Raw genomic sequence first — 13,931 nt, forward strand, 5'->3', positions numbered from 1 at the left:
CACTTTGGATTTCTATCTGGTGGGAGGGAAAATTTATCCAAAATGTTTGCATTGCCTGTTTTGTAGAAGTAGCTGCACATACATACACAAACACCATTCATAATCACACTTGAGTCTCTTCCACCTACCTTCAGTAAAGCTCCCCAGGATGATTTTTGCTCTATTGCACCAAAGCTTTGTAGGAACAACTTCCAACAAATTCCAAGGGGGAGGGAACTAGCCCCCCCAGGTGATTTGCAATTCTTATGCCATGACTAAGGAAGCAACAGGAAAGAGACCCCAAACCGCAGCCAAGAATATCTTGCACTGGTGAACTCAGATTGGGATTCCTAGAGCTCACTATGTGCAATTTAAGAAAAAAAAATTAATAGCCTGGCATACTGGCTAACCTTAATTGGACATTACTAACCTGGATGCACTGAACTAAAAGCTAAGGCAGGAAACAACCCTGAAAACGGGCAGCCATGTACTGAGGAAAACCATGGCTGTGAAGAATTTTAGGAGGTATGCAAACCTGACTGGAAGCTAAAAGTGACATCCAACATTTGAAAATGATTGGCACAGAATATTGGACACTATAAATTTCTTTTACACCTAACAATTTTTGCCTTGACTTTTAAAACTCCCCTTTTGGGAGAAGAGATCTTTTTCTGCTGCCTCTATTAGTGTCTTATTTTTTTGGCATAACAGTTTAAAGCTTGTTTACTAAGTTTCCCTGACCAGATCAATTTTAATGTTGTGCCATTTTAGTGTGACATTCTCACACTAAAGGCACAAAGCGGGGATTGAGGGAAGTTAGCCCAGAGAAGGAAATATTAAAAAAGCAGGAAAATATATTTTTTACCAAAAGGATTTTTAAAAGCATTTTTTGAAAAGCAGAAACCAAACCTGCCCCCAAATTTCTTTGCTCCAAGTAGTAGCTAGCCCTATACAAATGCAGATGTAAAACCATCAGAAAGTTGAAGCCAGAGCAATCAAGAAGACAAAGAGAAAATCTGCATGCCCCACCCAAACATTAGGAGTCATTAGCCCCATCACCTGGGAAGCAGGATATGATAATACGATTAAACCACAGATATCAAGGCCTAGAAAAGCACTCAGAAATAGCCTCAAGGTTCATGCCACAGGAACAGGAAACTATTCCAAACAGGGCTAGAGGGGGTATAAAAATCTTCTACCCATGTGCTCACTCTCTTTCTTCTCCTCTGCTCCTTCTTGCAAGGACCATCTTTCTGCTTCTTCAATAAACTGTAACCTTCTTCCCAAAGCAGTCACCATGTTGCTTATTTGTCCCTGGCTTGGATGAACGAGGATGAAGACTTTACTTCTATCACTACTTTAACAAGCTGTCTTATTAAAACAGTCACCCTTTCTTTTTTCAGAATCATATCAAGGTATTGTTTCTGTGCCATGAGGTCTTCTGAAGCATCTCTTCTATATTGTGACCATAATCTGCATCACCAATAGCAATTCACTTCGATGATACAACATAATTTTATTAGCATGCATGCAGTATTCACTTTGCTCTCAGCAAAGTTATGGCACTTTGTTGAGCAGCTATGACCAAAGCAGAACTAGAGTTTGTATACCCTTGGCCCATCAAACCATTACAGACTTGGAATGTAGGAAAACCTTTTATCCTACTGCTGTATGGATTGATTGATTGATAGCTTATTTGGACAATGTCTCCTGATAAGAGAGAGCTAGCTGGAGCTAATTGGCATCTAGTTTGTCTCATGAACTCCAAACAACCTTTTTTTGCTTATTAAGATTCTAAAATTTATGCCCCTTCTGTGTCACACTTCATTTTAATGAACATGTGTGGTACTATGGGATGCAAATATGTAACATGTTTCACTACATTGAACTGATTGCCTATACCAGGGCTAGGCAATCTTGGCTCTTTTATGACTCATGGACTTCAACTTCAACATGGCTGGTTCAGGAATTCTGGGAGTTGAAGTCCACGAGTCATAAAAGAGCCAAGATTGCCTAGCCCTGGCCTATACAAAGGGAAAGTTATGTTTGTCTGATCACCTTTCCTCTTTCATTTTATCTGATAACTTAACTTTAAAAGGCAATGTAAGATGGGTCTTCTCCTTTTCATAGGAAGACTCCACTTTATCAGAGTACTCTAATAAATTGCTTTTAAATGATCTTTCGACTTGGTTGCTTATTGGAAAAGGTAAACCGAAGCAGACCCTTGGGCCAAATTTGGCCATCAGTGGCTTCTGAGTATAATCTAAGTTGAGTATAAAGCCGATCATGGCCTAGGCCCTAGTAATCTGTCTCCAGTTGTTTCTGTCTTTCCATTGTATTCAGGCAGGGTGGGTGAGCTCTGTGTTGACTGATTGATTTTTGTCATCGTATGGGACTGAAGAAGTGTGCTTTCTGTGTTGCAGCCCCTATTCTCTGGAGGTGTAACCCTTTGAAAATATGCATAGTCCCATTCTCTTGGGGTTCTGGACATCTCTTAAGACCTGGCTCTGTTTCCAGGCCTGGGTTTAGGTGATCTGTAGAGCCCCTACTCCTTTTTTCTTGCACATTAAGGAGTGCTGTTTTAATCTGTGTGCTTATGTGCTTTTTATCTTTCAGTGTTATGCTGATTCTTGAATGAGATTATTTTTGCCTTTATTCACTAATTTCACAGGTCAGATAAGTTATTTATAACTGATCAAGGAGAGAAGCAACTTAGAACTAAGGAGAAACTTCCTGACAGCTAGAACAATTAACCAACGGAACAACCTACCTTCAGAAGCGGTGAATGCTCCAACACTGGAAGTTTTTAAGAAGAGACTGGACAGCCATTTGTCCGAAATGGTGTAGGGTTCCTGCCTGAACAGGGGGTTGGACTCGATGACCTCCCAGGTTCCTTCCAACTTTTTTTTTTATTATTATTATTATTATTATTATTATTATTATTATTATTATTATTATTATTATTATTATTATTATTATTATTATTATTATTATTATTATTATTATTATTATTATAACTTACTGAGCTGCTAAATTTTTGCTTTATTGCAACTAGAACACCACATACTACTTGTATTCCTTATGGAAGTGAGTAGCTAATTGCATTGTCTAGGATACAACAATAGACATTTACTATATTTCTTCATGTTGTTATGCCTTATGGTTTGCAGTGCTATTTCTGTTCTGATTTAAAACACTAATAAAGTTGCCATTGTCTTTTGGAACTACTTTGTCTAGAAGTGCATACTTTGTGTCCAAACATATTTTAAAAAGCTGTGATATTATCTTAGGCATTTTAAGAGAGAAGCAAATCCCTAATCTCAAAGGATTTTTTCAAAAGGCAACTGGTGTTCTGATGTTCTTTTTCTTGAAAACATTTGAAAACTGAAGAAGCTTCTTGGATGAGAAGGGAAATGTTTTCAAGGAAAAAAAAACACTAAGAAAGTCCACTTACCTTTTGAAAAGCACCTTTGGGTCAACCTGACCTGAATGATTGAGAATCTCCAGAGATATAAATTCCTCTAGGTTCAGTAACATTGCTTTCTATTAAGATTTTTTGTTCAGCCTGTATGCCAATTCTGAGCAAATAATTTTATAGATAGTCCTATTTAGCAACCGCTTTACAGTGGTGATGAGAATGGGAACCAATCCTCAATTTACAAGCTCCGCAGATCTTTATTGGTCATTGACTGAAATAAAATTTCTGTTTGTCTGATCTTTGCAGATAAGTAAAACCAGCTGAAGTAAGATCATAAGCACAGTTCTGGTTTCACTTAGTGACCAGGTTGCTGGTTCCAATTTTAGTTGCTATGCAAGAACTACCTGTAAAAAAGCCAGTTTTCACTGAATGCTATAAGGAAATCTGGTAATGTTATTATTTCAAATTTTAATTTACATATAGTTATTTAAAAATTCTAGCCAATTTTTTTCACACAAAAGCATACTTTAGAGCATTGTTTTATCAAACATTAATCAGCTTTTCCTGAGATTGAAGGTTCATTCTCAGAGCTTGTGGGTTGGTTTCTGAACGTTTCGCTACCAGGCTAGGTAACTCTGCTGAAGATGCTACCTAGCCTGGTAACGAAATGTTCAGAAACCAACCCACAAGCTCCAAGAACGAACCTTCACCCTCATCCTACACCCAAGCTACAGATATTTACCACTATTGCAAATTTTCCTGAAGTCCTAAGCCAATTGCCAAGTATACAAATCATACATCGACTTACATAAAAACATATTATTTGGTGTGCATAATTTACAAAGGCAAGAGTTTGGGATAGGCTATACATCTTCCACAGATGTGATCTATTAATTTAGTTAACTAAATTGTCACTTTGATTTACAGTGTTTCTTATAAAAGCATGATTACTGTGTACTCCACAAAGCAAAAAGGCTTCCAACATTTCTTGGCAGACAAAACATAACTCTGTGGATCACAAGCATTAGGCTCACCAAACAGACCTTTAGGAAACCTGCCCACTATCCTTCACAACTGGATCAGAACACAGACACACACACACAAATTTAAATATAGGGATAGGAAATTTGCCCTTTGGTCCAAGCATAAGCCTCAGAGAGCGCCCTTGAGCATTTGAAATCTATAACAAAAGACAGTTGTCTATCCAGTGGAAGAAGTTATAAGTCTAGCTTCTGATAGCTGATCACCTGGTCCAGAGAAGACAATTAGACACTGCTGCTTAATGTGAGTATCTTATTTGGAAAGGGAAGGAATCCAAAAGCCCATGGAGGTTCTCAATTGGTTTTCCTTGCTAGAATTCTGTTGTGTGGCCAGAGCTGCCATCCCTGAGACATAGGATTGGCTCCCACTTTTACACTCTTTCGCAAGGTCCTGAAGACCTTGTTTTGCCAACAGGCCTGGGGAACCCAGAGTGGGATGGAGCCCATCAAGTGGTTTATTTGACTGATTGCCATGGGTGTTGGGGAGTTATTGCTTTTTATTGGTTTTTTATATTGTTTTTTTATCTTTGTAAGACACCTGGAGTTATTCAGAGTGAGCTGGGCGGCCATATAAATTTTCTTAAATAAATGAACAAGCAAATAAGAAAATAGTGAGACTTGGAATATAAGATCTTGTGGTTATGTTTTTTAAATGGCATGTAGATAAGGGTTTATCACTAGGTGTCTGTTGATGACTGATTTGTCAGAATGCCAAGCTTTCAGGAGTTCTTTAGTATTTGGGGATTGACATATTTTATTTTATTCAAGGAAAGAAAGAAACATTTTTCCTTCTTCTTAAACTAAAGAAATTAGTATTTTAGACCTCATCTGTAGGCTAGACCCTTCAAATGAGTCTCTTGAATTATTTCTAATTTCTATTAAAACAAAACAAAACAAAACAAAAACATTGCTAAAGAAAAAGGAGGAGGAAGAAAGTGTCCACTAGAGCGATGTTGTGGAAGTCTTTCTTTAAAAAAAAAATTACATGGTAAATGATAAACAGAAGCCATTAACAGCTATATTATATTTTCTCTATTGCTTTTCTCAATACTGCCAACTCTTTCTAAGTATACTTAGCAATTGTCATTTAGATGATAGGTCACATAAAAAGAAAAAGAGGCATAAATATTCACTGAACAGAAATAGTTCCTAACTTCAAGGACAAGAAAGGAACTAGAGTTTTATTTCAAAATTAAAGAAGATTGATGGAAACATATTGGAACATCACATGAACTTCCTCCCTTCCTTTCAATCTCTCCCTGCTCCCTCTATTCAGTTGCTATGACAACCCTTCCTACAGACCTAAAATTTAACAGAGTTGCACCATGAAATGGTATTGTTTGAGCAAGGATACTGCAAATATTTTAGCTTGTAACTCTGGGAAACATAACCACTTGGGGAGCTCATATTCAGTCTTTTAATGTAGAGGTGATCAGCTGTTTAAAGATGCAAAAAAGCTTTGGGCACAATTTATAACAGATCATGGATTATATTGAAAACAAAACTTATCTTCCAAATTCTGCAAGAGATTAAGTGTTGTTGGAGCGCTTTAAGGACCCTTCCATGTAGACATGGTTTCACCACATAAGTTAACAGAATGTTAGGCACAAACAAAAACAGCCATATTTGAAGAGTTCAACTAACTATTTTAGTGCTCAAGCCTTTACAGAGGAATCTACTCAGACTGGTGGTTTGCATCTGAGTGAGACTAAGTAAGGTTTGGCAGCATTCAAGAGGTTGGACTTCACTCTCATAGGTATTCTAGACTAAGTCCCCATTTGACTCCTCCTTCCCAGCTCACCTAGTCTCTCTCCTACACAGAAAAACATTTTCACTTTCCTGCAAGTGCCCTCTGTACTGCTCCTTGGGGAGGATGGAGAAAAGAAGGATCAAAAGAGCACATGGTTGGTAAATGCAGGAAAATAAAACTTTGTGCTTCAAGCCTCAACTCCTTGCTATGTTAGCCTAGTGGCTGCACAGAGAGAGGAGCAAGGCTTTTTCTTCTAATCATTTCCAAAGATGGCTGCATGCTATTTATAGTACCTAGATGTTGGGGTGGAGCCAAGAGAAGTGATTTCCTACCAGTGAAAAATGATGTCCCACAGAATGGGAGAAACACCACAAAACCCTAATTGATTTTTTCCATCCTCCCAGTTTTGTTTGTAAGGACACAATCCCTGGGAGACAGGAACTCTATTCCTTCTACCCTCTAAGAACGATAAAGGTAAAAGTAAACGTTTCCCCTGTCCAGTCGTGTCTGACTCTAGGGGGTGGCGCTTATCTCCATTTCTTAGCTGAGGGAGCCAGCATTGTCCAAAGACATTTCCATGATAATGTGGCCAGGATGACTGTTTGTTGAAATATATGGAACATTGTTACCTTCCCACTGAAGTGGTTCTTATTTATCTACTCACATTTGCATGCTTTCGAACTGTTAGGTGGGCAGGAGCTCGGGCAAGTCATCAGGTCTCAAACCCGAGCTGTCAGCTTTCCAGATGACAAGCTCAGCATCTTTAACAACCGATCCCTCCCTTCTCCATAAGAATTCTTAATGAAGGCATTAAAGTCAGCTCAGAAAAATATCCATGATATTTCAAGAGTCTTAGTGAAAACTGTAAACCTGAGTTGGAGATTCTCCAAAAGGAAAATTGGGTAGATGACGTTTCCAAGGTCCTAACATGACATTTAGGGGAGTCCAAGGGTGGTGCCAAAAATGTCAAGATGGTGGCTGTGTTTGTCAAATAAAGCCCCATCCATTTTTACTGCATGTGTGATACTATGACTCTGACAAATGCAGTCCACAACCACGGCCCCAAGTAATACTGTGTTGTTGGCACAAAGCCTAAATAATTTTCATCAAATGTTAAATACATTGTATGATGCAACCAGGTGGAAGGCAATGAAAAATAATGGATAAAAAAGTTTCCCTTTTTTGGTCAGGAAAAATACTGTAGATGATCAATTGCAAGTTATATATACTGTACATGGCAAAAAAACAACATCCCAGCATTTAAGTGCGCAGATCAATGCTTTTACCTGGATAGAAAATTTATTAAAGGTGGAAAAATAAGTGGTGAAATATTAGAAAGTACAAATACTCATGGAAAAGTAGTAGAAATGAATATTCTTGAACAAAGTGAAAATGGTTGTGTAAAAGAGCAAGATTGTATTCACTTTATTATACAGAAACAATGACTGTGTATGTCAGGAGAAGATTAAAAATAAGTTGGGTTGCCTAAGAATTGTATGATAAAACAAAGATGTAGAAAAGAATAAAAGGGTGCTGAATAAATGTGGATCAAATACAAAAAAGAGTAACAAGTATAAAAAAAGTACTGGAGGTGGTTCTATTATACAGATAGAATTAATGGACTGAAATAGAAAAAAATATATACTTTGTGAAGGAAGAGTGAATGGGCAGAGAAGAAAAAGAAGACTCAGCTGAATGGAGTTAAGATTCTCAAAAATGAAGAAATGAGTATTTCAAGGAAGAAAAGGCAGCTTATGAATTGGTTCATTAATATGCCAGAATCAAGGATGGTTTCTAAAGATAGAAAGGTATGAAAAAATATAATGAATGGTTGGTGCAAGCTAGATTGAGCTGTAAAGTATTTCTTTTTCTATCTGCTGCATCTTTAATTGATTTTACTTACCATAGCTCTCTTGTTTTGTGTGATTTGTATAAAGTTGTTACAATGAAATGGAATAACATGAAGACATATCTATGTCTGTATATCTGTATTTCTAGTTCTAAGGTTTTTCTTCCATTCATTGAATCAGGACACTACATAGGGTTTGGGGGTAAATTTTGTTAGTCCACCCTTTTGTTCTGAAGTAAACAAAAATTGTGGCCTAGCACAGGGGGTACCCAATCCCTGGCCCATGGCCCAGTACCGGGCCGTGGCCTATTCGGAACTGGGCCACATGAACAGCAGATGGGCACACAAGCGGTGGGCCAGCGCACGTTTACACATGCACCTGGCTTAACTTGCACAAATCAAGATGTGCACACATGCAAATGCATGTCAGCCCACCATTCATGCAAATCAAGCTGCTGAGCCACCAAGCCACAAATGTTGGAGACCAGTGGCCTGGCAGTTAAGACTCTGGGCTTGTCAACCAGAAAGTTGGCAGTTACAGACCTATGCACCATGCGACAGGGTGAGCTCCTGCCCGTGTCCCATCTCCTTGGTGGTTGTGCAGTGGTTAGAATGCAGCACTGCAGGCTACTTCTGCTGACTGATGGCTGCCAGCAGCTCAGCAGTTTGATTCTCACCAGCTCAAGGTTGGCTCAGCCTTCCATCTTTCCAAGGTCAGTAAAACGAGGATCCAGATTGTTGGGGGCAATAGGCTGACTCTGTAAACTGCTTAGAGAGGACTGTAGAGCACTGTGAAGCGGTATATAAGTCTAAGTGCTATTGCTATTGCCAACCTAGCAGTTCAAAAGCATGCAAATGCGATAGATAAATAGGTATAGAAAATAGCAGCGTTCCATGCACCTTGGCATCTAGTCATGCTGGTCACATTACCACGGAAGCATTTTCAGACAACATTGGATCCCTTCAGCTAGGAAACAGAGATTAGTACTGCCTACTAGACACAGCCATTGAGTGGACAGGGGAAACCTTTACCTTTATCTTTTTGTTCTGAAGTAACCCCTTTCAAACAAACAGCAAAGATGCTGTTTGTTAAAGCTAAGATAAGTGTGACTATTAATTATCATGGTCTGGGACTGAACCTGGCAGAGCACAAAGCACATGTGCACAAATATATTGTAATAGTATCTGTTATGTTCAACAATTACAACCATCTGCCAATATGTAATTATTTTATCCAAGAAAAATTTAAGATTATACTCCTACTTCATTATCATGTGAATCAGAACAAATAAACTGCACAGCTCTTTTAAATCACTTTTTAGTGTTAATCCAAAAGTATAAAATAAATCAAATTCTTCCAGACAAGCAAGGATACAATATTTCTCAAAGAGCCATGCAGCATATCTTTTTTTCATTTTTGATTAATCCTCCTGGCTCTAACCCCAATCTAAATAGGGTCAAATCCTTGTATATTTAATTACATTTTGACACATAGTCAGCCAGATGTTATCACTGGATTTGCCATTTTATCCACCTATCAAGTCCTTCCCAAGATCTTCGGATAGGCAGATGTGGATGTTTGATGGTCTTAAATGTTATTGTCACAGGATGTAAGCTGTTAGGAGAAAAGCTGCCTTTATTTATTATTATATTATTATGTGTGAGTAATCTGCAGTTAGATTCACAGACTAAGACTGGAGAAAATGTAATAATTCAAGTCCTAACCAAGGAACTAAAAATTATTAAGGTAACCCTTAAGGATACAGGCAGTTCGAAGCAAGATGGTCTTTTTTGTAAAATTAGGGTGTTCAAATCTGATAAATTCAAAATATCAAGGGAGTCCTTTAGCTATTACTATTACTACTACTACTACTACTACTACTACTACTACTACTACTACTATTATTAGTTGCATAGTCAGGAAGATGTTTAGATTGGACTTGACATTTTTGTTTACTTACTGAGTCCATTCCAAGGAAATGGGATAGGCAGATATTGTTATTTGATGGTGTTAAAAGTATCATTGCAGGATGTAAGCTGTATCAACTAAAGCTGCCTTTTGCAATTGACTGATGGCTCTAGATCTTTTGGAATTGCACCCAAGGTACCAATTACTATTGGTACTATCTTTGCCATTATTATTTTAAAATCTGGAATCCCAATGTGTATGTGTAGGTAAAAGCACACACATCAACACAGTAAAAATAAATGGTTTATTTTAATCTAGTAAAAGGAACAATAGCCCAAATAAAATCACAACTTGTCAGATATAAACAATGGGACCGCCTGGACCGCCTAAACTGTTTAGATCTCCAGGAGCTCAATTTCCATTATATTGCATGTGTATCATATAGCAATGTTTGGTTTTAAAGAAATAAAATACCATTTGCCATCCTGCTCATTACCCTGCTTGATAATGAACCAAGAGGAAAGAAATGAATAATAACATTTTAAAAATTACGCCAAGGTTCATTATTACACATAAAACAATAGATAAATAAGAAAGATATGTGTACTTCCGACACATATTTGTCAAATGTTTCAGAAAACTAAATTATCTTCAGGAACATTTCTCCCCCCTCCTCCTAAAAATGAAAGAGAGATACTCATTTGTATGCTGTGCAGATGCAGGTCTGTTTCATTGCTATGGTTATTACTTTGATAGTATTTCAAATGATCTTCTCAAATCTCATAAACCAGATGTTACATAATTACACTGTCACATAAACTAGAAACTGGCTTAGTCGCCAAGAACTTACTATATATTCCAGAATCAGTTCCTTAATTTTTATTGTTTTATAATAAGTTTAAAAAATGTGGGGGGGAGAACACAATAAAACCAGTAAGTATAAAGTTATGGTATATGCAGAACAATAATGTAGACATAAGTCAGCTTGTTTATTCAGAAAAAAATAGTCTTTATAGGTTGAGTGAGATCAGTTTCCAGATAAGTTTATAAGGGATTGCAGCCAAAGAAATTATTTTAGGATATCAACTAGTCCCCAAATGTAGTTCTTTCTCTTTCCCTTTCATTGTCAAATTTCAATCAATCAATCAGAATAGAGCTGGAAGGGATGTTGGAGGTCTTCTAGTGACTCTAGTCCAAGGGTGTCAAACTGCCGGCCCACGGGCTGGACGCATCACCCACCCCATTGCCGGCAATGGCAAAACCGGCCTGATACATTGCGCGACGTCACATGATGTCACGAGTTTGACATGACTACTCTAGTCCAACTTCCTGCTCAAGCAAAAGACCTTATACCATTTCAGACAAGTGGCTGTCCAGCCTCTTCTTAAAAACCTCCAGTGATGGAGCACTCACAACTTCCGAAGGCAAGCTGTTCCACTGGTTAATTCTTCTCACTGTTAGGAAGTTTCTCCTTAATTCCAGGTTGCTTCTCTCTTTGATTACTTTCCATCCATTGTTCCTTGTGTTGCTTCGGAAAATAAGTTGAACCCCTTTTCTTTGTGGCAGCCCCTCAAATACCGGAATACTGTTAGTGTTTCTTTTCTTTTCTTTTTTGTAAGAGTTTTTATTGGTTTTTCCCCCCATACATTCTGTAATAATTTTTCAACAAACGTGCTGTCTGAGTTTACATTCGCTAATACATATTTAATTCCTAATCCTTTATTATTTCCTCTAGCCATCAATAAAATATGTCCTAAGTTTGATAATATTCCGTTTCTTCTTTTTCTTTCAGTCTCATAGTCAGTCTATCCATCTCTGTGCATTCTAGTATTTTTTAAATTATTTCTTCATCTGATGGTATTCCTTCATTTTTCCAGTATTGCTCAAATATAATTCTTGCCGCTGTTGTGACATGCAAAATCAAATATAAGCTTTGTCTGTTAGTCTTTTCTGGCATTATACCTAATAAAAAAAGGTTCAGGTTTAAAATCTACATATTCTCCCAACATCTTTTCTAACCAGGTATGTATCTTTTTCCAATAACTCTTTACTTTGTCACATGTCCACCAAACATGGTAATAAGTGCCTGACTTATGTTTACATTTCCAACATCTATCTGACACGTTTTTAAACATTTTTGCTAGTCTTGCTGGTGACAAGTGCCATCTATAGAACATTTTAGATACATTTTCTTTGTAGGAGGTTGACATTGTCAGTTTGTAATTTCTTTCCTATATATTTTGCCATTTTTCTAATTCTATATTATATCCAAAAATTTTCGCCCATCTTATCATTGTTTCTTTAACTTGTTCACTTTCCATTTTCAAAGTTAATAGAAAATTATACATTTTCTTAATTAGTTTCTCATCAGAAGTTAACAATGTCTTATCAAACACAGTTTGTTCCTTATAAAATCCATACAGTTTATAACATCTTTATCATATCTAGCTTGCATTTGTAAATGTGCCCACCATGATAGATTGATACCCTGATTTTCCATTTCTTGTTTAGATTTTAAATTCCCTTCAGAGTTTAGAATACCTCTATATGTCCAGATTTTTTCAAAGTTCACTAAATTTGGGTGTACAAATGCTTCCATTGTTGACAACCACCCTGGAATTTTCAAATATATTTTACATTTTATTTTTTCCCATGTTGTTAATAATGCATTTCTTGTATAATGATTTTGGAAATATTTATGGACTTTATTTTTCCCGTACTATAAAAAAGCGTGCCAATTGTAAATCATGCCCCTCCAGATATAACAGCCTTTGATTTCTAAGAGTTATCCATTCTTTTACCCACGTTAATACAGATGCTTGATAATATAAAATCCACTCTGGTAGATCAAGACCTTCATTTTCCTTGGCATCTTGTAACATTTTCATCTTAATTCTAGTTTTCTTTCCTTGCCAAATAAATTTCAAGATTAGTAAATTTAAGTCTGAAAGAATTTTTTCTCAAGTTTTATAGGTATTGTTTGAAATAAGAATAAGATTTTCGGTAGTGTATTCATTTTCACTGTAGCAATTCTTCCTAATATTGACAATTGCAAGTTTTTCCAGATTCAGTCTTACTTGATTCAATAGTTTTGTATAATTATCTTCTTTTATCGCTTGAACATCTTGCTGTTAAATATATTCCCAGATATTTGACCTTTTTAATTATCTGCAATTCTATTTTTTTCGACATTTGTTTTTTTTGTTTATCTGTAAGGTTTTTAACCATTACTTTGTTTCTTTTCTCTGTTTATTTTCAGCCCTGCCATTTCTCTTTATTGTTCTATATTTCCCAATAGTTTAGGAATCATCTCCAAAGGTTCTTCTAAAATAAATACCAAATCATCAGCAAATGCTTGTAATTTGTATGTTTCGCCTTTTATTTCTAGTCCTTTAATTTCTATATCTTGTCTAATATTTCTATTTAAAACTTGCAGAGTGAAAATAAATAACAATGGAGATAATGGACATCCTTGCCTTGTGCCTGTTCTTATCGCAAAGTTCTCAGTATAGTCTCCATTCACAATCACTTTCACTGTTTGTTTATTGAATATTGTTTTTATTATGTTTATAAAGTTTTGTCCAAAGTCCATTATTTGTAATTGCTGAATCATAAATTGCCAAGAAACATTATCAAATGCCTTTTGGGCATCTAGAAATATTAGTGCCAGTTGTTTCCCTGGATGTAATTCATAATATTCCAATACATCCATTATCACCCTTAAGTTATTTTTAATTTGTCTCTTTGGCCAAAAAACCATTTTGATTTGAATGTATAAATTCAGTTAAGAATCTTTTCAGTCTCTCTGCCATTATTGAAGTAAAAATTTTATAATCCACATTCAGTAATGATATCGGTCTATAATTTTTTATCTGTGTCAAATCTGAGTCTTCTTTTGGTATTAAAGTAATATTTGCTTCTATCCATGTATTTGGGAGTTTAGCCTCCAACAAAAGTTCATTGCAAACGTCTTTCAGCGGTTCACT

Source organism: Protobothrops mucrosquamatus, unplaced genomic scaffold, assembly GCF_001527695.2.
Source record: "Protobothrops mucrosquamatus isolate PMUCROS unplaced genomic scaffold, P.Mucros_1.0 scaffold3952, whole genome shotgun sequence".
In the NCBI taxonomy this organism is placed as follows: Eukaryota; Metazoa; Chordata; class Lepidosauria; order Squamata; family Viperidae; genus Protobothrops; species Protobothrops mucrosquamatus.